The 22,350-nt window shown below is 42.9% G+C and overlaps 1 long non-coding RNA gene across 1 annotated transcript; it reads right to left on the bottom strand.

Moving 5' to 3' along the window:
* Positions 1-16,352: 16,352 nt before the first annotated feature.
* On the bottom strand, positions 16,353-19,267 carry LOC132625562 (uncharacterized). The gene is made up of 3 exons (XR_009576901.1): positions 19,023-19,267; positions 18,750-18,941; positions 16,353-16,673 (listed from the first exon to the last, which is right to left on the bottom strand). It is a non-coding gene; the product is annotated as an uncharacterized LOC132625562 (long non-coding RNA).
* Between the last annotated feature and the right edge of the window lie 3,083 nt (positions 19,268-22,350).

Here is a 22,350-nt window from a genome sequence, read left to right as displayed (position 1 = left end):
ATTTCATCAACCATAATCATAATTCACATCTTAACAACTTCATTCCCATAATATCGTAAAATCATATTAAAATGACATAATCTTCTACAATCAATTTCAATGCCAACGGACGAATTTATATCGCTATTTTCCCGTCCTATTCCGTTGAAACTTTAAATAAACTTGTTGGCAATGAAAAAGAGCCTTAATCATACCTTAAGTGCACAGCTACCACGTCCACCCTCTTATTTTTAGTTGATTTTTAGTTCAAATCGAAGGCAACGCGACGTAGAACACTTTTCTCTTCATGGGCTTCGGGATTCGGGGCTCAGATTTTGATCAAACTTTATTTATCTCTCTAAGTCTTTCCTCCCTCTCTCTCTATAGAATTTTCTGGATCTTTTCGGATCTGAAAATGTGGAGGAGGAGGCTGAAACCTCCCTTAAATAACAAGGAAATGGGCCTGACCCGGATTGGAATCGGGTTGGGCCCATTTCACTGCCCAGCTTGACCTTTCCGCCTTAAAATGTTCATATCTCCTTATCCCGATGTCACCTATAGGCCCACGACCTACCGTTGGAAAGATATTTCAATTATCTACAACTTTTACTTCTGGGCGTTTTCCCAAATTCCAGACTTATAATGCCGTTTTGCCCCCTCCAAGTCAGGTCATCCGAAAACGTTTTCTTAAAAGATTCGTTTGGAGGGCTTCCACTTTGATTTGGCCCCAAGGCCCTTCACAAGTTGTGTTTTACTTTACACATGCGATTCATATAACTTGTCACGTGTCCCAAAAAAAATATTGACGTGTGGGCCGCACCTCAGTTAATAATATGACGTTAAAAAATACGGGATATAACATCCTCCCCCCCCTTTAGAACATTCGTCCTCGAATGTTAAACTGACCTTATGGGGTCTCCTGATACATCCGGGGAGGTACCCGTCTTTCCTTCGAAGATTTCCAAAAGTTGCAATCGCTATCTCTTCTTCCTCCGCTTACCTACTTTTCTCCTTTTCATTAATATTGTCGCATCAGAAACTTCCACTCTTATTGTAACGAGTTCAGTACTCGTTTACTTCATGATATCTCTACATCCCACCTTTTACTTGTCTCCCGAATTTTGTTTAGCTAACATTCTTCTGATATCGTAACACTGGCCACTGGGGCCCACTACAGATTGGTACAGTCATGAACGAGACATCGTATGCATATCTATGCATTTACTGCCATTTTACTCACAAAATATTTCCAAATGCTTTTTCAAACTTACTCTGATCCAAGGGCTGTATTGCGTTTCCTTTCTCTTTCACCAGCCGAGTCTGCCTTGGCCTACCCGACCTATTTAGGGTTTTCAATCGCTCAGTGCCTTCTACTTTCCTTTGGGGTTACCCCAGATTTCGTATCTGTCTTTCACTTCTACATTCATGAACATTTTGGTATACTTCCTAGGGGGTCACCCATCCCAAAATTGCTCTGGCCCTAGCACGCTTAACTTCGTAACCTTCTCACATTTTGACACGTTAATGCTGATATAATTGCGTCGACGGTCCTGCACGACCTTTGTCACATAATTTAAGGCAACTCGGGGTCTTAGCAACTTTCAAAACGTTCTCGTAGCGGGTCTCACCCCGATCTAGAGAAGATTCTTTTACTTTTCTGGTTACCGGGCCGCCCCCGTAAATCCTCAATGTTTACCTCTATGCATACATATATAATTCTGAGGCGTGAGCGAACTGCTCAATTCTCGACGGCCCGTCATACACTTTGCATTCTTCCAATTAGAGGAAACTTTATCGTTAGGCATTTTTTTGCCCTATCGATATCGACCTTCAAGACTTGTTAAGAATTTATATCTCATTTTCCTCCTCGTATTTTTAGAAAAATTTGGGCAGAGGTTCCTCTGTATTTCTCACTATCGCAAAACCTGTACACAGGAAATACCAACCACGCCTCACAGGGCCAACACATATACGTATATATACATCACATCATATCGCATCATAGCCACACAGGGCTAACAATTTCAAATGAAAGTATAAAGAGGTCGAGACTTACCTTGCGTGCCCAACTCAAACGGCACCGGTGACACATTCCTGTTTACTCTCCTCTTCAATTTTTACCCTTACGTATCAATCATACTTCAAACACCTTGTCCGACATACGTCTTTCACACCATTGCTTACCGGTATACTGTGTAGCCTCTAATATCATCAGTTGTTGCTTTACGTCGATACTGTTCTCCAGCTGAAATTAAGGGTTAGTAAAAAGGAAATTCCTCTCCTACAGCTGGCTCTATCGCACGGTCCAGGATTCAAAGAAGATCAACAATCCCTAGATGCCCCGTAGTCTCTTGTTTATAGATGTGGCGCGCAACACACCATAAACAGGACTCTACCGGACACGACTTTGCAGACAACCCCTAGGACAGACCTGCTCTGATACCACTCTGTCACACCCCGACCTCGCTGGGGTGTGATGGGCACCCGACCCTTACTTAGGGCCGAGCGAACCCTCAGACTCTCGCTGCACATAAAATCACGTCAACTCTTTTTTTTTTTTTAAAACAAATAATAAAGTACATAGCAAACCTTTTCTTTCAGAAATATTCTTTCTCGTGGCTTTCAAGCCGAACAAAGTTGTGATCATACAAAATTCATTACGTACACAGACCGACAACCAATACCCACGACACTGTCTGCAAAGTCTCTAATAAGATCCCAAAAGCATAACATACAGAATCTGACTCGGCAGCACTCCGGGAACAATAAGAGAGGCATCGGGGAATAGCGGGCCCACCTCGGGCCAAGTCGAGGCGGCGGACAAGAATCACGCCCATTAGACTCTACGGAGTCATCCAGGAAGGTTTCATAGTGATCGGGTTACATTTGTACAAGTTATGGAGGTTTAACCACTTTTCTAGCAAAATGCGCCTTTTGAAATTCAATTGAATTGAATGAATAGTATCAAAAATCAATCTCGAGTTTCTATGAGCAGAATCGCCCCCGAGGCTCCGATCTTGACCTAGTACATCTAGGACATGCCAAAGAACAAAGGGGAAGACTTTACATACCTCGATTGCGCCTTACGCTCGCTTGGCTTCAATTCAAATTTCGTCCAGAATCTACAAATGGTCATGTTTACCAATTGTCAATTTCAAGCTTTTCGAGAATCTAAGCTTAATCACATAATTGCCTACCGAAATTTCGGCAGCATTTCCCCTATATATATGACATCCCCGAGACTTAGCTCAGCTTAATATATCAACACAGCAACCCAACAACAACATCACTAACAACAACAAGCATTACAAAACACATAGTATGGCATAACTAGCCTTGTTTTCCACATGGTCCAACAACTTCCACTTCAACTTCACAAACCCAAACTAGTATCAACATTTCCATATTCATCATTAATCAAGACCATTACAATGTGATTTGGAAGTATTTCATATCATTTCTATACAATATTCACATGATATACAAAATATACAAATTTTCCACCAAACCATAATCCATCCAAAACTTCAAATCTTCAACATACATATTCATAACATATTTCCACCTTCCAATTTCATCAACCATAATCATAATTCACATCTTAACAACTTCATTCCCATAATATCGTAAAATCATATTAAAATGACATAATCTTCTACAATCAATTTCAATGCCAACGGACGAATTTATATCGCTATTTTCCCGTTCTATTCCGTTGAAACTTTAAATAAACTTGTTGGCAATGAAAAAGAGCCTTAATCATACCTTAAGTGCACAGCTACCACGTCCACCCTCTTATTTTTAGTTGATTTTTAGCTCAAATCGAAGGCAACGCGACGTAGAACACTTTTCTCTTCATGGGCTTCGGGATTCGGGGCTCAGATTTTGATCAAACTTTATTTATCTCTCTAAGTCTTTCCTCCCTCTCTCTCTATAGAATTTTCTGGATCTTTTCTGATCTGAAAATGTGGAGGAGGAGGCTGAAACCTCCCTTAAATAACAAGGAAATGGGCCTGACCCGGATTGGAATCGGGTTGGGCCCATTTCACTGCCCAGCTTGACCTTTCCGCCTTAAAAAGTTCATATCTCCTTATCCCGATGTCACCTATAGGCCCACGACCTACCGTTGGAAAGATATTTCAATTATCTACAACTTTTAATTCTGGGCGTTTTCCCAAATTCCAGACTTATAATGCCGTTTTTGCCCCTCCAAGTCAGGTCATCCGAAAACGTTTTCTTAAAAGATTCGTTTGGAGGGCTTCCACTTTGATTTGGCCCCAAGGCCCTTCACAAGTTGTGTTTTACTTTACACATGCGATTCATATAACTTGTCACGTGTCCCAAAAAAAATATTGACGTGTGGACCCCACCTCAGTTAATAATATGACGTTCAAAAATACGGGATATAACATCCTCCCCCCCTTTAGAACATTCGTCCTCGAATGTTAAACTGACCTTATGGGGTCTCCTGATACATCCGGGGAGGTACCCGTCTTTCCTTCGAAGATTTCCAAAAGTTGCAATCGCTATCTTTTCTTCCTCCGCTTACCTACTTTTCTCCTTTTCATTAATATTGTCGCATCAGAAACTTCCACTCTTATTGTAACGAGTTCAGTACTCGTTTACTTCATGACATCTCTACATCCCACCTTTTACTTGTCTCCCGAATTTTGTTTAGCTAACATTCTTCTGATATCGTAACACTGGCCGATGGGGCCCACTACAGATTGGTACAGTCATGAACGAGACATCGTATGCATATCTATGCATTTACTGCCATTTTACTCACAAAATATTTCCAAATGCTTTTTCAAACTTACTCTGATCCAAGGGCTGTATTGCGTTTCCTTTCTCTTTCACCAGCCGAGTCTGCCTTGGCCTACCCGACCTATTTAGGGTTTTCAATCGCTCAGTGCCTTCTACTTTCCTTTGGGGTTACCCCAGATTTCGTATCTGTCTTTCACTTCTACATTCATGAACATTTTGGTATACTTCCTAGGGGGTCACCCATCCCAAAATTGCTCTGGCCCTAGCACGCTTAACTTCGTAACCTTCTCACATTTTGACACGTTAATGCTGATATAATTGCGTCGACGGTCCCGCACGACCTTTGTCACATAATTTAAGGCAACTCGGGGTCTTAGCAACTTTCAAAACGTTCTCGTAGCGGGTCTCACCCCGATCTAGAGAAGATTCTTTTACTTTTCTGGTTACCGGGCCGCCCCCGTAAATCCTCAATGTTTACCTCTATGCATACATATATAATTCTGAGGCGTGAGCGAACTGCTCAATTCTCGACGGCCCGTCATACACTTTGCATTCTTCCAATTAGAGGAAACTTTATCGTTAGGCATTTTTTTGCCCTATCGATATCGACCTTCAAGACTTGTTAAGAATTTATATCTCATTTTCCTCCTCGTATTTTTAGAAAAATTTGGGCAGAGGTTCCTCTGTATTTCTCACTATCGCAAAACCTGTACAAAGGAAATACCAACCACGCCTCACAGGGCCAACACATATACGTATATATACATCACATCATATCGCATCATAGCCACACAGGGCTAACAATTTCAAATGAAAGTATAAAGAGGTCGAGACTTACCTTGCGTGCCCAACTCAAACGGCACCGGTGACACATTCCTGTTTACTCTCCTCTTCAATATTTACCCTTACGTATCAATCATACTTCAAACACCTTGTCCGACATACGTCTTTCACACCATTGCTTACCGGTATACTGTGTAGCCTCTAATATCATCAGTTGTTGCTTTACGTCGATACTGTTCTCCAGCTGAAATTAAGGGTTAGTAAAAAGGAAATTCTTCTCCTACAGCTGGCTCTATCGCACGGTGTCACCTATAGGCCCACGACCTACGGTTGGAACGATATTTCAATTATCTACAACTTTTACTTCTGGGCGTTTTCCCAAATTCCAGACTTATAATGCCGTTTTTGCCCCTCCAAATCAGGTCATCCGAAAACGTTTTCTTAAAAGATTCGTTTGGAGGGCTTCCACTTTGATTTGGCCCCAAGGCCCTTCATAAGTTGTGTTTTACTTTACACATGCGATTCATATAACTTGTCACGTGTCCCAAAAAAAATATTGACGTGTGGGCCCCACCTCAGTTAATAATATGACGTTAAAAAATACGGGATATAACAAAAACAAACGGACCGCTTTAAGACCAGAAAACAAAATCAAACAAACATATATAGGACCCTCGCCCCACATATATGACTACAGGCCTCTACGAACTCAAGACAAAGACATATGGCGAGACAGGGCCCCGCCGTACCCAAATAGTCAAATGTACAGAGTATACATAGCAAAACAGAGTCTGTACCAAAAGGGGGACTCCGAGTCAAGAAGGAGTACTCCGAAGTAGCAAAGAGTGAAGCCTACAGTGGAGGATCTCCAATATCTGCAACTGCGGGCATGAAACGCAGCCCCCGAAGAAAGGGGGTCAGTACGAAATATGTACTGAGTATGTAAAGCACGGAGTACAGAAATATAGATCAAAACTGAAAGCAAATCAGATGACAAAAATGGAGTACAAATCCGTATCAAAATCATATACGTATACATAATGCAAACGAAATCATGCAAACGCTTAAGAACGTGGTCGCCACTCCGACGCTGGCGCCACACACAGCATAACACCAGAAGGTTTCAAATCTCCGTACGTCCCCGAACACAAACATAATCAGAGGTGAGCGTATCGCATCACGAGCCATATCACAGCATAACTCCAAACTGAACCCGTCCCTATGGCGAGGCCTCGGGAACCGTAACACAGCATACGGCCGAATTATTGTAAGGCGCACGAATCATAACCGGCCCGGGAACCGGTGAACGAAGTCATAATAAGGCACGAGCGGAGTCGTGAGCAAACAAATGCAAATCATACTTCAAAATAGTCTTTCAAAACAGAGTAATCCCATAAGTCATTTCATAATACAAAATAATCGAATACTTAGTCGATACAAGGTTTCATTTCACAAAACGTTTCCAAAATAGTACGTATAGCTCAAAACGTAACTTAGCGTATCGTAATATTCAAAACACGTCCCGTAGGAGGAAGTTCCAAAATCGAAGGTATCATTTCAAACTTTATTCAAAAGGACAGCCCAATAAGACAAATAGGGCGTCTCGGGGTTAGTGGGCCCACCTCGAGTCGAATTGAGGTGACGAACATAACTTACGAACATTTAGGGGCCAAAAGTTCATACATAATCATTTCTAAGTTACCCGACCACATTTCGATAGGTTTCGGACGATTGGTGGCATTCTAGCCAAAATAGAGCCCTTAGGCTTCAATTGAATTGAATGAATAGTAACTTTTCTGTGGATCGGGTTTCGAGGAGCAGAAATGCTCCGGAAGTTCCCATATTCGCCTATCACACTAAGATATGCCAAACGAAGAAGTGGGAAGCTTTACATACGTTACAGACGTCTTACGCTCTCCCAAAAGTCAAGTCCCGTTTCGTCCGAAATCTGCAAATGGTCAAAGTTACCAATTGATATTCTTAGGCCTAAAAATGCCTTTAACTTCATTTTTGTCTACCGAAATCTCGGCAGCATTTCCCCTATAAATCTAACATCCCCGAGACTTAGCTCGGCTCAAAATACATCAATACAACAGCCCACACATCATCAAACAACACAAGTAATAATCAAACCACTCTAGCTTCAAAGTTCTACTTTATTACCTAAGTTGGCAACTTTCATTCAAACTTCCAAAACTCCAACTCTATATCTACATAATTGTATTCCTTTCCTCATTCAAACTTATACAATCACATCCCAAATACAATCCAAGCCATACACGAAATTGTCCCAAAATCCATTACTTTCCATAATTCTTCAAAACATTGAAAATTCACGACGAACATTCTAACTTGCGTCGTTTCATTCCGAATTCATTAATATCAACTATAAATCATATTTAAAGTCTTTAGCACGCCAAATATACAATGATATACACAATTATACCAAAGGTATACACTTTCCGATAATGTCCGAAATCATTTTCCAACGCCAATTTAATTCATTAATCAATCATTTACGACATAAAGATCACAACAACACATTATACAAACTAAACAAGATCAATTCACACCACTTTCTTCTTCCTAGGCTCACGGCCAACATACAATATACACACACACACACGGCTTTCTATATACACCAAAGTTACGGGATTCTCGTCTATTCCCAATCCTTAACACATTCATATCAATTCTATAACATTAGAGGGGCAAAATTCTTACCTTTTCTTGAATTTCCGACTTGTCGCAAACGAGGTTCTTGTGCCAAACTAATTATACCCCGTTGAAGAGGGCCTTGAGTACTTCACAACTATGTAGAAATTAAGATTTTTGGATCAACAACAAAGCTTGGGAAATTTTTTTCTCTCCTTTTTCTCAAGCTTGGCCGAGAGCTTCTTTGAGGTGCTTTCTTAATTTTTTTTTTGTTTTGATCTTGATTCTTGATAATTCCAAGAGGCTTAAGTGATATATATCCAAATATAGATCATGTGCATGGCACATGATCATTAAAAAGGGCTTGGGCCTAGCCAATATGGCCGGCCACCCCACTAACTTTGGGCCTCATTTTGTGTTCTAATTTTTTCTTGGCCCAATTCGATAAACGTCCCGTTTTGTAATTCCCGAAACTAATTTCCGAAATTCCAAATTTATCCTCGGCCTTCCCCGATGTCTTAACATTTATGATTCCATAACCAACATAGTCATATTCACCAAAATCAAAATATTTCCTTATAACACACAAATCGTAATTATTTCTCGATTTCCCGTTATACGAAAACACGGGACATAACATTCTCCCCCCCTTTAGAACATTCGTCCTCGAATGTTGAATCGACCTTATGGGGCGTCATACTGCTCCGGGAGGTTTCTCTTTATAGTTGTCTTTTTTTTTTTTTTTTTTTTTTCCGACACGGCTCCTTTACTAACTTTAGGGGGGTAAATTTTTCACATCACTGATTCAAATGCCTTCATAATACATTTTCTCATACCCCACGTAATCATCGAACCATAAGATATATTCTTATAACAAACGAACGCTTTCCAGACATCATAGAATCATTCCTTATTGCACTGCTGAGTTTCTTACCACATCGTCGAAATCTCACTTTACTTCATACCAGACACTCCATGCCAAACAGATTCAGAACTAGGGCCAGACGCGTATAAGCATATCGGACGGATTCATAGTCAACATCAGAGGTACGGAAGTATATCAGACAAGTCTGAGATCGGAGTCAGACGTACGAAGGCGTATCAGACAGATTCGTAATCAGAATCAAACACACGGAGACATATTAGACAGATTCATAGTCGGGGTCAGACGCACGGAATCATATCGGACAGATTCGAAATCAAAATCAAATGTACAGAATTGTATCATACAGAGTCTTGATCAGACAGACCGAAATGTATCGAACATACGCGTGACCAAAATCAAACGCACAGAAGCATATCAGACGGATTTATATCCAGAGTCAGACATACAGAGGTGTGCCAGACAGAAACATATCCAGAATCAGACGCACAAAGATTCATCAGACGGGAACATAATCGAGCTCAAAAATACAGAGGCGTACTAGACAGAGCCTTATCGGAATCGGGAGTGCAGAAGCACAACAGATAGAATGTCGAATTAGAATCAAATCGCTCCTATTAAGGCTCCAATAATTCATGAGAATTTCCCCTTTATTGGTAAACTTATTCGCCAAGTTGTCACACAAATTGTCTTACGTCTCGCGTATCGACTCTTTCAAGGATTCCACTTATTCACACTGCTTATCTTTCATCTTTCCTACCCTCCATACTCATTTTCTCTTCCAGACATCGTCATTCTAAACTGAGTTATAATGTACTTAGGGATTTTCTATCCCTTGACAACTTTCGGATCGTCGCCCCCCGCTTCGCTTCATGTATTCGGTTTAGTAAAACCTTTCGTCTATCACAACATTAGTTGCCGGGTCTCGGCTCTTAACCCACATGGGCACCAAACGAAAATCATACACACACACACACACACATTTACTAATACCTTACTGGCGAACGTCTCTGACTGTTATTCAAATTCGTTCAATTTCCCAAGCGGTGTTGTACCCTTTTCTTTTTGCCCATTTAGTCCGCCTCGTTCTGCGCGACTCCCGAAAGGGCACTAATTACTCCACACACATTCTATTTACCTTTTGGTTACCCCAAATTTCCATTTATTTTTATCGCACTCTCACTTATGAAAAACTTTACATTACTTCCCAGGGGGTCACCCATCCCAGAATTGCTCTGGCTTGAGCATGCTTAACCCCGGAACTTTCATGCATTTTAACGCGTTAGGGCTGATATAATTTCGTCGATTGCCCCGCACGACCTTTGTCACGTAATTTTAGGGCCAATTGGGGGTTTTAGCAAATTTTTCGGGAAGTTTTCGTAGCGGGTCCCACTCCGACTCAAATATGTCGTTTGCTCTCCTGGCTATGTGGTTTCTCGTTTTAGCCTGCCAAACTCCCTATATTCGCCCCCCACATGCATAGATAGCCGCCTCAAATATTTTCATTGATTCGGATTCTTACCCTACTTTTATTGACACGCAGAAAGAGAATATCGCATAATATACTGGAATACAGACCTATCATTGCACACGTTCATTCAGAAAAAGGTTAGTAGTATACCTGGGTCTGCGTCTCGTGATGCCTCTGGGTCACGCCGACCAGCCAAAGCGTATATGCGGTTCGAGGGACCGCTAGAACCTGAACCGCCACCGCGGCCTCGACCGCGTCCTGCCGGTGCTGGTATACCTCGCCCTCCAGGGCGTGCAACAGATGGAGCAGATGATGAACCGGCGGCTGACCCTGTCGGCTGAGCCACACTACCAGAACCGCTAGCCAACGGACAGTCTCTCATAAAGTGGCCCTGACCACCACAAGAAAAACAAGCTCCAATCGCTCGATAGCACTCCCCAGGATGAGACTTCCCGCAATGAGAACAACGGGGCCTGGGTGGTCTGGCCTGGCTGGGACCCCTGGATACCTGTGAACCTGCCACCCTGGGGCTCTGACCGGCCCCAGACGGTCCCGCACTATCCAATCGCTTATTAGCAGACTGTGTGTCCCGGCCTGACGGAGGGAAGTATCCACTGGACTGATACTGAGGCTGCCCGCCCCGAGAATCTCCAGAATACCCCACTGATCTGGCCCTCTTGGGCCGTCTCCCATCATACTCTCTGCTGGGCCGATCTGCTCGGTGCCGGTTCTCCATCCCCTGGGCGTAGGCCTGTAGACGGGCAATGTCCATATCTGTCTGCAATGACACCGCCATACAGCCGTCAATCAGGTAACGATCCAACCCCATAACATATCTATGCATCCGATCAGACATATCAGCTACCACGGCAGGTGCATACCGGGCCAGGGAATCAAACTCAAAATTATATTCACGAACGCTTCGACCCCTCTGCTGCAAATGTAAAAACCGATCAGCTCGCTCCCGTCGTAACTCTGGGGGCAGAAATTGGCGGGTGAATGCTGTCACAAACTGATCCCAAGTGGCTGGAGGGGCACCCTCTCCCCTAGACAACTCCCAAGTCTCGTACCAGTGGGTAGCAACATCTCGAAGTCTGTGCGAAGCCAGCTCGACCGACTCAGTCTCTGAAGCCCTGACTAAGTCCAGTGTGCGCCGCATCCCCCGAATAAAGTCATGGGGGTCCTCGTCGGGCTTAGACCCGAAAAACTCTGGAGGGCCACGTAATAGAAACTCCCGAACTGTCAGGCTGTCCCGCCTGTCATCGTCATCATCGTCCCTCCGCCCGCGCCTGCGAGCCTGACCTGCTACTAGTGTAGTCAGCAACTGTACAGCCTCCCTCAGGGTCCTAGCCTCCGCCCCTGGCTGAGGAGCTGGAGTCTCAGTAGCGGGTACACGGACCTCTGGAGCTGCTGAAGGTCCTGCTCCAGGCTGTACTAATGGGGGTGTAGCAGACCCCTCAGAATGAGGCACAACCTCGGGCAAATCATAGACACGAGCCCGGGTAGCGCGCTGTGCCTGACTGGTCTCTCCCATCCTCGCTTTGCCCTTCTGGGCCGCCGTTGCCTTCTTCGGAGGCATCACTGCAAACACAATAACGGGTCAGATCAGAATGACCCTAATAGCACAGCTCTATCGCACGATCTAAGATTCCAAAGAAAGTAACACCCTAAATGCCCTGTAGCTTCCTGTTTATAGGTGTGGTGCACAACACATCGATAAACAAGACTCTACGAGACACGGCCTGTAGACATTCCGAGGACAAACTGCTCTGATACCACTTTTGTCACGACCCAGCCCCGTGGGCCGCGACTGGCACCCTATCTGGGTACCCAGACCAAACCGCATATTCATTTACCAAATCCGAGCATATTCCAAAAATTCATAAAAGTCATATCAAACTGAATCTTTATCAAATATGTCTTAAGCGGTCGCACAAATCAAAATGTCATATCGGATCCAAACTGAGCGGCGGAATAGACATCGCCGGTCAAAAGTGCAAATATAATCACAAGGGCCATTTAGGGCCATCAAAACAAACGGACCGCTTTAAGACCAGAAAACAAAATCAAACAAACATATATAGGACCCTCGCCCCACATATATGACTACAGGCCTCTACGAACTCAAGACAAAGACATATGGCGAGACAGGGCCCCGCCGTACCCAAATAGTCAAATGTACAGAGTATACATAGCAAAACAGAGTCTGTACCAAAAGGGGGACTCCGAGTCAAGAAGGAGTACTCCGAAGTAGCAAAGAGTGAAGCCTACAGTGGAGGATCTCCAATATCTGCACCTGCGGGCATGAAACGCAGCCCCCGAAGAAAGGGGGTCAGTACGAAATATGTACTGAGTATGTAAAGCACGGAGTACAGAAATATAGATCAAAACGGAAAGCAAATCAGATGACAAAAATGGAGTACAAATCCGTATCAAAATCATATACGTATACATAATGCAAACGAAATCATGCAAACGCTTAAGAACGTGGTCGCCACTCCGACGCTGGCGCCACACACAGCATAACACCAGAAGGTTTCAAATCTCCGTACGTCCCCGAACACAAACATAATCAGAGGTGAGCGTATCGCATCACGAGCCATATCACAGCATAACTCCAAACTGAACCCGGCCCTATGGCGAGGCCTCGGGAACCGTAACACAGCATACGGCTGAATTATTGTAAGGCGCACGAATCATAACCGGCCCGGGAACCGGTGAACGAAGTCATAATAAGGCACGAGCGGAGTCGTGAGCAAACAAATGCAAATCATACTTCAAAATAGTCTTTCAAAACAGAGTAATCCCATAAGTCATTTCATAATACAAAATAATCGAATACTTAGTCGATACAAGGTTTCATTTCACAAAACGTTTCCAAAATAGTACGTATAGCTCAAGACGTAACTTAGCGTATCGTAATATTCAAAACACGTCCCGTAGGAGGAAGTTCCAAAATCGAAGGTATCATTTCAAACTTTATTCAAAAGGACAGCCCAATAAGACAAATAGGGCGTCTCGGGGTTAGTGGGCCCACCTCGAGTCGAATTGAGGTGGCGAACATAACTTACGAACATTTAGGGGCCAAAAGTTCATACATAATCATTTCTAAGTTACCCGACCACATTTCGATAGGTTTCGGACGATTGGTGGCATTCTAGCCAAAATAGAGCCCTTAGGCTTCAATTGAATTGAATGAATAGTAACTTTTCTGTGGATCGGGTTTCGAGGAGCAGAAATGCTCCGGAAGTTCCCATATTCGCCTATCACACTAAGATATGCCAAACGAAGAAGTGGGAAGCTTTACATACCTTACAGACATCTTACGCTCTCCCAAAAGTCAAGTCCCGTTTCGTCCGAAATCTGCAAATGGTCAAAGTTACCAATTGAGATTCTTAGGCCTAAAAATGCCTTTAACTTCATTTTTGTCTACCGAAATCTCGGCAGCATTTCCCCTATAAATCTAACATCCCCGAGACTTAGCTCGGCTCAAAATACATCAATACAACAGCCCACACATCATCAAACAACACAAGTAATAATCAAACCACTCTAGCTTCAAAGTTCTACTTTATTACCTAAATTGGCAACTTTCATTCAAACTTCCAAAACTCCAACTCTATATCTACATAATTGTATCCTTTCCTCATTCAAACTTATACAATCACATCCCAAATACAATCCAAGCCATACACGAAATTGTCCCAAAATCCATTACTTTCCATAATTCTTCAAAACATTGAAAGTTCACGACGAACATTCTAACTTGCGTCGTTTCATTCCGAATTCATTAATATCAACTATAAATCATATTTAAAGTCTTTAGCACCCCAAATATACAATGATATACACAATTATACCAAAGGTATACACTTTCCGATAATGTCCGAAATCATTTTCCAACGCCAATTTAATTCATTAATCAATCATTTACGACATAAAGATCACAACAACACATTATACAAACTAAACAAGATCAATTCACACCACTTTCTTCTTCCTAGGCTCACGGCCAACATACAATATACACACACACCGACGGCTTTCTATATACACCAAAGTTACGAGATTCGCGTCTATTCCCAATCCTTAACACATTCATATCAATTCTATAACATTAGAGGGGCAAAATTCTTACCTTTTCTTGAATTTCCGACTTGTCGCAAACGAGGTTCTTGTGCCAAACTAATTATACCCCGTTGAAGAGGGCCTTGAGTACTTCACAACTATGTAGAAATTAAGATTTTTGGATCAACAACAAAGCTTGGGAAGTTTTTTTCTCTCCTTTTTCTCAAGCTTGGCCGAGAGCTTCTTTGAGGTGCTTTCTTAATTTTTTTTTTGTTTTGATCTTGATTCTTGATAATTCCAAGAGGCTTAAGTGATATATATCCAAATATAGATCATGTGCATGGCACATGATCATTAAAAAGGGCTTGGGCCTAGCCAATATGGCCGGCCACCCCACTAACTTTGGGCCTCATTTTGTGTTCTAATTTCTTCTTGGCCAAATTCGATAAACGTCCCGTTTTGTAATTCCCGAAACTAATTTCCGAAATTCCAAATTTATCCTCGGCCTTCCCCGATGTCTTAACATTTATGATTCCATAACCAACATAGTCATATTCACCAAAATCAAAATATTTCCTTATAACACACAAATCGTAATTATTTCTCGATTTCCAGTTATACGAAAACATGGGACATAACAATTCTATTCTTGGAAATCCAAGTTTAATTTTGGCCACTATTCATTCAGCGCAATTGAAACCTATTCCTTACATTTGGTTGAAAGAATGTTCAAACCTTCCTAACTTTTGCTATTGTGTCCGAATCTCTCCGAAACTTTCGTAGATGGCTTTATGGAGCCTAAAGTCTGTGATTTGTGTCCGCCGCCTCGATTTGACTCAAGGTGGTCCCGCAAGCCCCGAGGCTTTCCTTATTTGGTTTGTTTGGCTCATTTTCGCTCGATATGAAAAGTAATCATTTGCCTATGACGCAAAGGTCCGTTTGAAATTTCCTATATCGTTATTGAACGTTTGCACTATGAATGATGTTAGATTTTCGGAAAGTGACCTGTGAATTGTTTTTCAAAGGTTTTGCAGTTTGGAACTTCGTAACTTCCATATATTAACTTTGATCGACCTGACTCCTACTCCGAGCCTTCTGGCGTCGGTATATGCCTATATGTAATTATATGTCGAGTCTTGTAAATTACTTTTGATATGCATATGGTTTCTGCACTACTCCGTTCGTGCCATTCGCTATGATTTCGTTCGTCGGTACCCGGGCCGGCTTTGTGATCGTGCGCGCTATACCATATTCGGAAGTATGATGTGTTACGGTTTCCGAGGCCTCGCCATAGGGCCGGTTACCGTCTATGCAGTTATGATGTGATATGGCATTTGATATGTTCTGATGATGTGGTATGTTTGTGATACGATTTGTCTGGAGACTGTACGGAGATTTGAAAAACTTCTGGAGTATGATGTGTTGTGGCACCAGCGTCAGGGGTGACCACGTTCCTAAGCCCTATACATGATTTTTTTTTATTTGCATTTGTACATTTATCTTCCGTACAGGTTTGACTTGCTACTTTGACGTTTGTGTTTGTTCCTTCTGACTCCAGTTAGGATTGTGATTTCTGTACTTTCTGCTTTACATACTCAGTACTTCTCCCGTACTGACCCCCTGTTCTTCGGGGGGCTACTGTCACGCCCCAAAACCCACCCTAGACGTGACCGGCATCCGACGTCATGAACAACATCGGAAGAACCTAAACGACATAATAATAATACTTGAACCCGCCAGGTTCAATATTCGCCTCCAACAATTTATAAATTAAATGTAACACATGAATTAAATCAGCGGAAGTCTTTATAAGCAATGGCCATCAACGTGGCAAACACCCATTAAGTCGTACGAGACTTTTGACAATCTACCAACAATTCTGACAACTATCTATGGAGCTTCTAAGAGACATAACAATCGTCAAACTTCGGGACGCAGCCCGGAAATCTAGAATAATAAATGAAACGGAAAGTGTCCCACGAACAAGGATGTGGGCTCACCAAATCCACAGCAGTAGCAAGTCCTATTAAGCGTCGAAAGTATCACGAACCTGCTCTTCTTCGTTACCTAACATACCATCAAAAACAACAATGGTATGCCTGAGTACTTTTGTACTCAGTGAGTGCCTCGGGGACAACAAGTATTATGAAAATAAAATATAATAATATATAAAGAAATCAGTTCTGAAAAAGATAGCATAAAAACAGCCATTCCACTTTGTGATTCTCAATATCATTTGTTAAACAGTTTACAAATCCATTAATCAATATAGAAACAAGTATTCAACATGTGTATCTCCATAAGAATTATCAAAAATCAATTATGAAGTCTTTTGTTAAGTTACAACTTTTAATTATGCCTTTCAAATTGATCATGATTGTCAACAACGGTTCCATGAGAGATTACGAATATTACACATATACGAATATTTTACATACTGACACAAGCCCAAGAATCAATCACATCGAGGGAATGACCGTAGGGTTCCCTTGTCACAACTCACCACACCGAATTATAAAATCTCGGTGACCACTCATCCTCCCGAATGGCTAGGCATAAACACACCGGGATATGAAATCCCCGGTAACCACTCATCCTCCCGAATGGCTAGGCACACTGCGCAATACACCGAAATATAGATTCACGGTGGCTACTCTTCCTCCCGAATAGCAAGGCCATTAATGCACCCCAGGTAGCGAACCCGGGAGTGGCCACTCCTCCTCCCGAATGGCAAGGCAATTAATACACTAGGATCCATAGTGGCTACTCCTCCTCCCGAATAGCAAGGCAAACAGAACAACAAAGTCCATGGCATAGAAGCCGATTCACCAATTGTCTCAAAACAGTCATACCGTCAATAACATTTAAGTTCATTACACATATCGATCAACGAAAGGCATATCAATTTAACTCTTTACCATTTACCATGCCAAGAATTTCACTTACGAATTCTATATCACTACAAGCCACTCACAGGAAACAAGATAGAAAGCAAGCCACTCATAGGCAAACTAATCAATCAATCGATACTCCTGGTTAGGAAACCACGGAGGCTAATCGTCCTCTGGACAAACACAACTTTACCATACAGTTACAAAAACACAAACAAAAATACAAATAATGTCATATTACTAAATTATCAATTATGGCTTAGGGCCGAACCTCACTTCTCAAGTCATCATCCCAAATAGAGGCATTTCAAGTTACCACCGATTGAAAATCTTATTCAAATATCTTATTCAAATTTCAAGTTTAAGAAACCCATTTTACAACAAAACAAGTTGAAGGTCTAACCTTTAGAAGATTTAAGTTCAATCATCCAATAATGGGGAAAAGCGAGTTTCACAAAGTAGTATAGTTCGTGTAAGGTTCGATGCGGGCTTGACCCTACACACGCATGACCTTGTCTAAAAGAAATCATCTTTGTAGTCAAATTATCATTACGGAGCATTATGCCATATTGAAAGGATAAGTTATTCCGACCAATGTTTGAAAACGTATAACTTCTTTACGAAAGATTTCCATGTCTTAAATCATCAATGAGAATATCATTACCAACCCTTAACCATCATTATTAAACATATCTTATAGAGGAAAACATTCATAATATCACATACATATATAGGGTTTGTTACAATCTAGGTTTAATGTGGGTTTGTCCCCTCACACACATTAACCACCATTTAAACATGAATTAGAGTTCAAGGAACATGAAAAGATTTCTTTTCCTTTCATTCATTAAAGGATCTTGAATAATATTTATACTTCCAAATTCAAGAACAACAACATCAACAACAATCACAACAATTATTTTATATCAATATCCAACTAATTCTATCCATTTAATCATACCAAAACAGCCCACAAATCATTTGATATCCAAAAATCATAACCGAGCTTTCAATGCCATTTTCTCTATTCTAACCCGTCAAATCTATCAATGATAAGGGTAAGAACATTATTAAAATCTTAGACATACATTAGGGTTTTGTATGAGAAGTTCACCCTTTCTATTCAATAAAGAACCTTCAAGAAAAGAAGTCATGCATTCCAAAATAAGATTTTTCAAAAGAGACATACGAATCAAAATCAAAGAGTTTATAAAAAAAATCGATCAAAAGAGTATGTTCAAAAGAGGCATACCTTAATTTGTTAAACAAGATTTAACAATTCACTTTTCTATTGAAGAACACCCAAAACCTAGCTTGAATCACTTTGGAAGGAAATATGTTGCAAACCCTTAATTGCTCCAAAACCTGAATTAAAGACTTGAATTTTGGAGAAGATTTCCCAAATCTTGATTCTTGAATCTTGAGATGGGTTTTCTTGAAAACCCTATATTAGGAATGATGATTTATTGTTTAGATTACAAGGATATATGTTAGAATTGAGTTGGAATAATTAGAATGGACTTACCTTGGTGTTCTTGATGTTGGAGGAGAGTAGGAGGTCGTTCTAGGGTTTGAAGGAATGAAAAATAATGAGTTGAACTGATATGGACGAATATATATTGTTCTGTGAAAGTGAAATTTACGACCTGAACACTGCTGGTCGTAAAGTCAGTTTACGGGCCGTAAATTGATTTACGGACCGTATTCTGCACTTTGGACTGCACTGTGTCGCTTCAGTAAAATGGCCATAACTCCTTGCACAGATGTCCGTTTGACCCCCGTAACATACCGTTGGAAAGGTATTTCAATGCTCTACAACTTTCATCAAGGAAGTTTTCCCAAATTAGAAATACGTTTGGAAATACGGGCCGTAAAGTGAAATACGGTCCGTATTTAACCATATGACCTCAAAATGTCAAATTCCAGAATGTTCAGAAATTCTTGGTTTCAGTTTACGGGCACTGTTCATGGTCGTAAATTGAAATACGGTCACTGTTCATGGGCGTAAACCACCATATCACAACTGAACAGAAAAATTTCAATTTCCACATTCTTTATCTGATGTTCTAAGTCTAGGATCGTGGTAAAAACTTTCGTTAAAGGTACGGGGTGTTACAGCTGCGTTTCATGCCCGCAGGTACAGAAGCTCGTTTGGGTGATCCTCCGGTTTAGGCTACCTATTCTGCTATTTTGGAGAGCTCCCCTTGATCCGGAGCTTAACTTTTGGTACATACCTTTTGCTGTGGGTGTTTCTGTACATTTGTGGCTGTGTGGGTACGGCGGGGCCCTGTCCCGTCATATGTTCGTATGTTCTATTTTGTTTTAGAGGCCTGTAGTCATATTTGTGGGTCGTGGGTCCGGTGTGTTCGTATGTGGTTTTGTTTTACGTTCTTAAGCGGCCCGTATGCTATTATGGCCAAGACGACCCATAAGTTTGTACGTGTGTGTGTGTGCATTTGGGCGATGTATATTCCGCCACCTTTCTGATTTTGATATGACTGTCCTGCACGGGCGACCGCCTAAGATAAGTGTTCATTCAATGCTTGCGTGACGTCTGCTATTAGTCTTCAGTTCGAATAACGTATGTTAAGTCTGAATGAGTCTGAATATGATGATCTGGTTTGTGAGTCTGTTTGGGGTGCCTAAGTAGGGTGCCAGTCGCGGCCCACGGGGTTGGGTCGTGACAGAAGTGGTATCAGAGCGGTTTGTCCTCGGAATTTCTACAGGCCGTGTCTCGTAGAGTCTTGTTTATCGATGTGTTGTGCACCACATCTATAAACAGGAGGCTACAGGGCATTTAGGGTGTTACTCTTCCTTGAAATCTTAGATCGTGCGATAGAGCTGTGCTATTAGGGTGATTCTGATGTGACCCGTTATTGTGTTTGCAGTGATGCCTCCGAAGAAGGCAACGGCGGCCCAGAAGGGCAAGGCGAGGATGGGAGAGACTAGTCAGGCACAGCGAGCTACCCGGGCTCGTGTTTATGATTTGCCTGAGGTTGTGCCTCATTCTGAGGGGTCTGCTACACCCCCACTAGTACAGCCTGGAGCAGGACCTTTAGCAGCTCCAGAGGTCCGTGTACCCGCTCTTGAGACTCCAGCTCCTCAGCCAGGGGCGGAGGACAGGACCCTGAGGGAGGCTGTACAATTGTTGACCATAATAGTAGCGGGACAGGCTCGCAGACGTGGGCGGAGGGACGATGATGATGATGACAGGCGGGACAGCCTGAGAGTTCGGGAGTTCTTATTATGTGGCCCTCCAGAGTTTTTCGGGTCTAAGCCCGATGAGGACCCCCATGACTTTATTCGGGGGATGCGGCGTGCATTAGACTTGGTCAGGGCTTCAGAGACCGAGTCGGTTGAGCTGGAGACTTCGGGATGTTGCCGCTCACTGGTACGAGACTTGGGAGTTACCCAGGGGTGAGGGTGCTCCTCCAGCTACGTGGGATCAGTTTGTGACTGCTTTCACCCGCCACTTTCTGCCCCCAGAGTTACGACGGGAGCGAGCTGATCGGTTTTTACATCTCCAGCAGAGGGGTCGAAGTGTTCGTGAATATAATCTGGAGTTTGATTCCCTGGCCCGGTATGCACCTGCCGTGGTAGCAGATATGTCTGATCGGATGCACAGATATGTTATGGGGTTGGATCGTTACTTGATCGACGGCTGTATGGCGGTGTCATTGCAGACAGATATGGACATTGCCCGTCTACAGGCCTACGCCCAGGGGATGGAGAACCGGCACCGAGCAGATCGGCCCAGCAGAGAGTATGATGGGAAACGGCCCAAGAGGGCCAGATTAGCGGGGTATTCTGGAGATTCTCGGGGCGGGCAGCCTCAGTATCAGTCTAGTGGGTACTTCCCTCCGTTAGGCCGGGACACACAGTCTGCTAGTAAGCGATTTGATGGCGCAGGACCGTCCAGGGCAGACCAGAGTTCCAGAGCCCCAGGTCCTCAGGCGAGCAGGGGCCCCGGTCAGACTAGGCCACCTATGCCCCCGTGTTCGTATTGTGGAAGATCGCACCCAAGTGAGTGCTTCAGGGCCATAGGGGCTTGTTTTGCTTGCGGCCGCCAGGGCCATATCATGCGAGATTGTCCGTGGGCAGGCTGTTCTTGTAGCGCAGCACAGCCGACGAGATCCGTTGCTGGTTCGCCATCTACCCCTTCGGCCACGCGCTCCACGGGGCGAGGTATGCCAGCACCAGCGGGCCGCGGTAGAGGCCGTGGTGGGGGTTCAGATTCTAGCGGTCCCTCGAACCGCATATACGCTTTGACTGGTCGGCGGGACCCAGAGGCATCACCAGACGCAGACCCAGGTATATTACTAACCTTTTCCTGAATGAATATGTGGAATGATAGGTCTGTATTCCAGTATATTACGCGATATTCTCTTTCTGCGTGTCCGTAAAAGTAGGGTAAGAATCCGAATTAATGAAAATATTTGAGGCAGCCATCTATTCATGTGGGAGGCGAATATAGGGAATTTGACAGGCTAAAGCGATAAACCATATAGCCAGAAGAGCAAACGACCTCTTTGGGTCGGAGTGGGACCCACTACGAAAACTTCCCAAAAAGAAAAAAATTTGCTAAGACCCCGATTGGCCCCAAAATTTCGTGACAAAGGTCGTGCGGGGCAATTGACGAAATTATATCAGCCCTAATGCGTCAAAATGCATGAAAGTTTCGGCGTTAAGCGTGCTCAAGCCAGAGCAATTCTGGGATGGGTGACCCCCTGGGAAGTAATGCAAAGTTTCTCACAAGTGAAAGTATGATAAATATAAATGGAAATTTGGGGTAACCAAAAGAAAAATAGAATGTGTGGAGTAATTAGTGCCCTTACAGGAGTCGCGCAGAACGA

This window comes from Lycium barbarum, unplaced genomic scaffold, assembly GCF_019175385.1.
Source record: "Lycium barbarum isolate Lr01 unplaced genomic scaffold, ASM1917538v2 unchr_scaffold_05, whole genome shotgun sequence".
Classification (NCBI taxonomy): domain Eukaryota; kingdom Viridiplantae; phylum Streptophyta; class Magnoliopsida; order Solanales; family Solanaceae; genus Lycium; species Lycium barbarum.
Note: the sequence above shows the minus strand (reverse complement) of the source record. Positions and strands in the feature narration are given on the sequence as shown.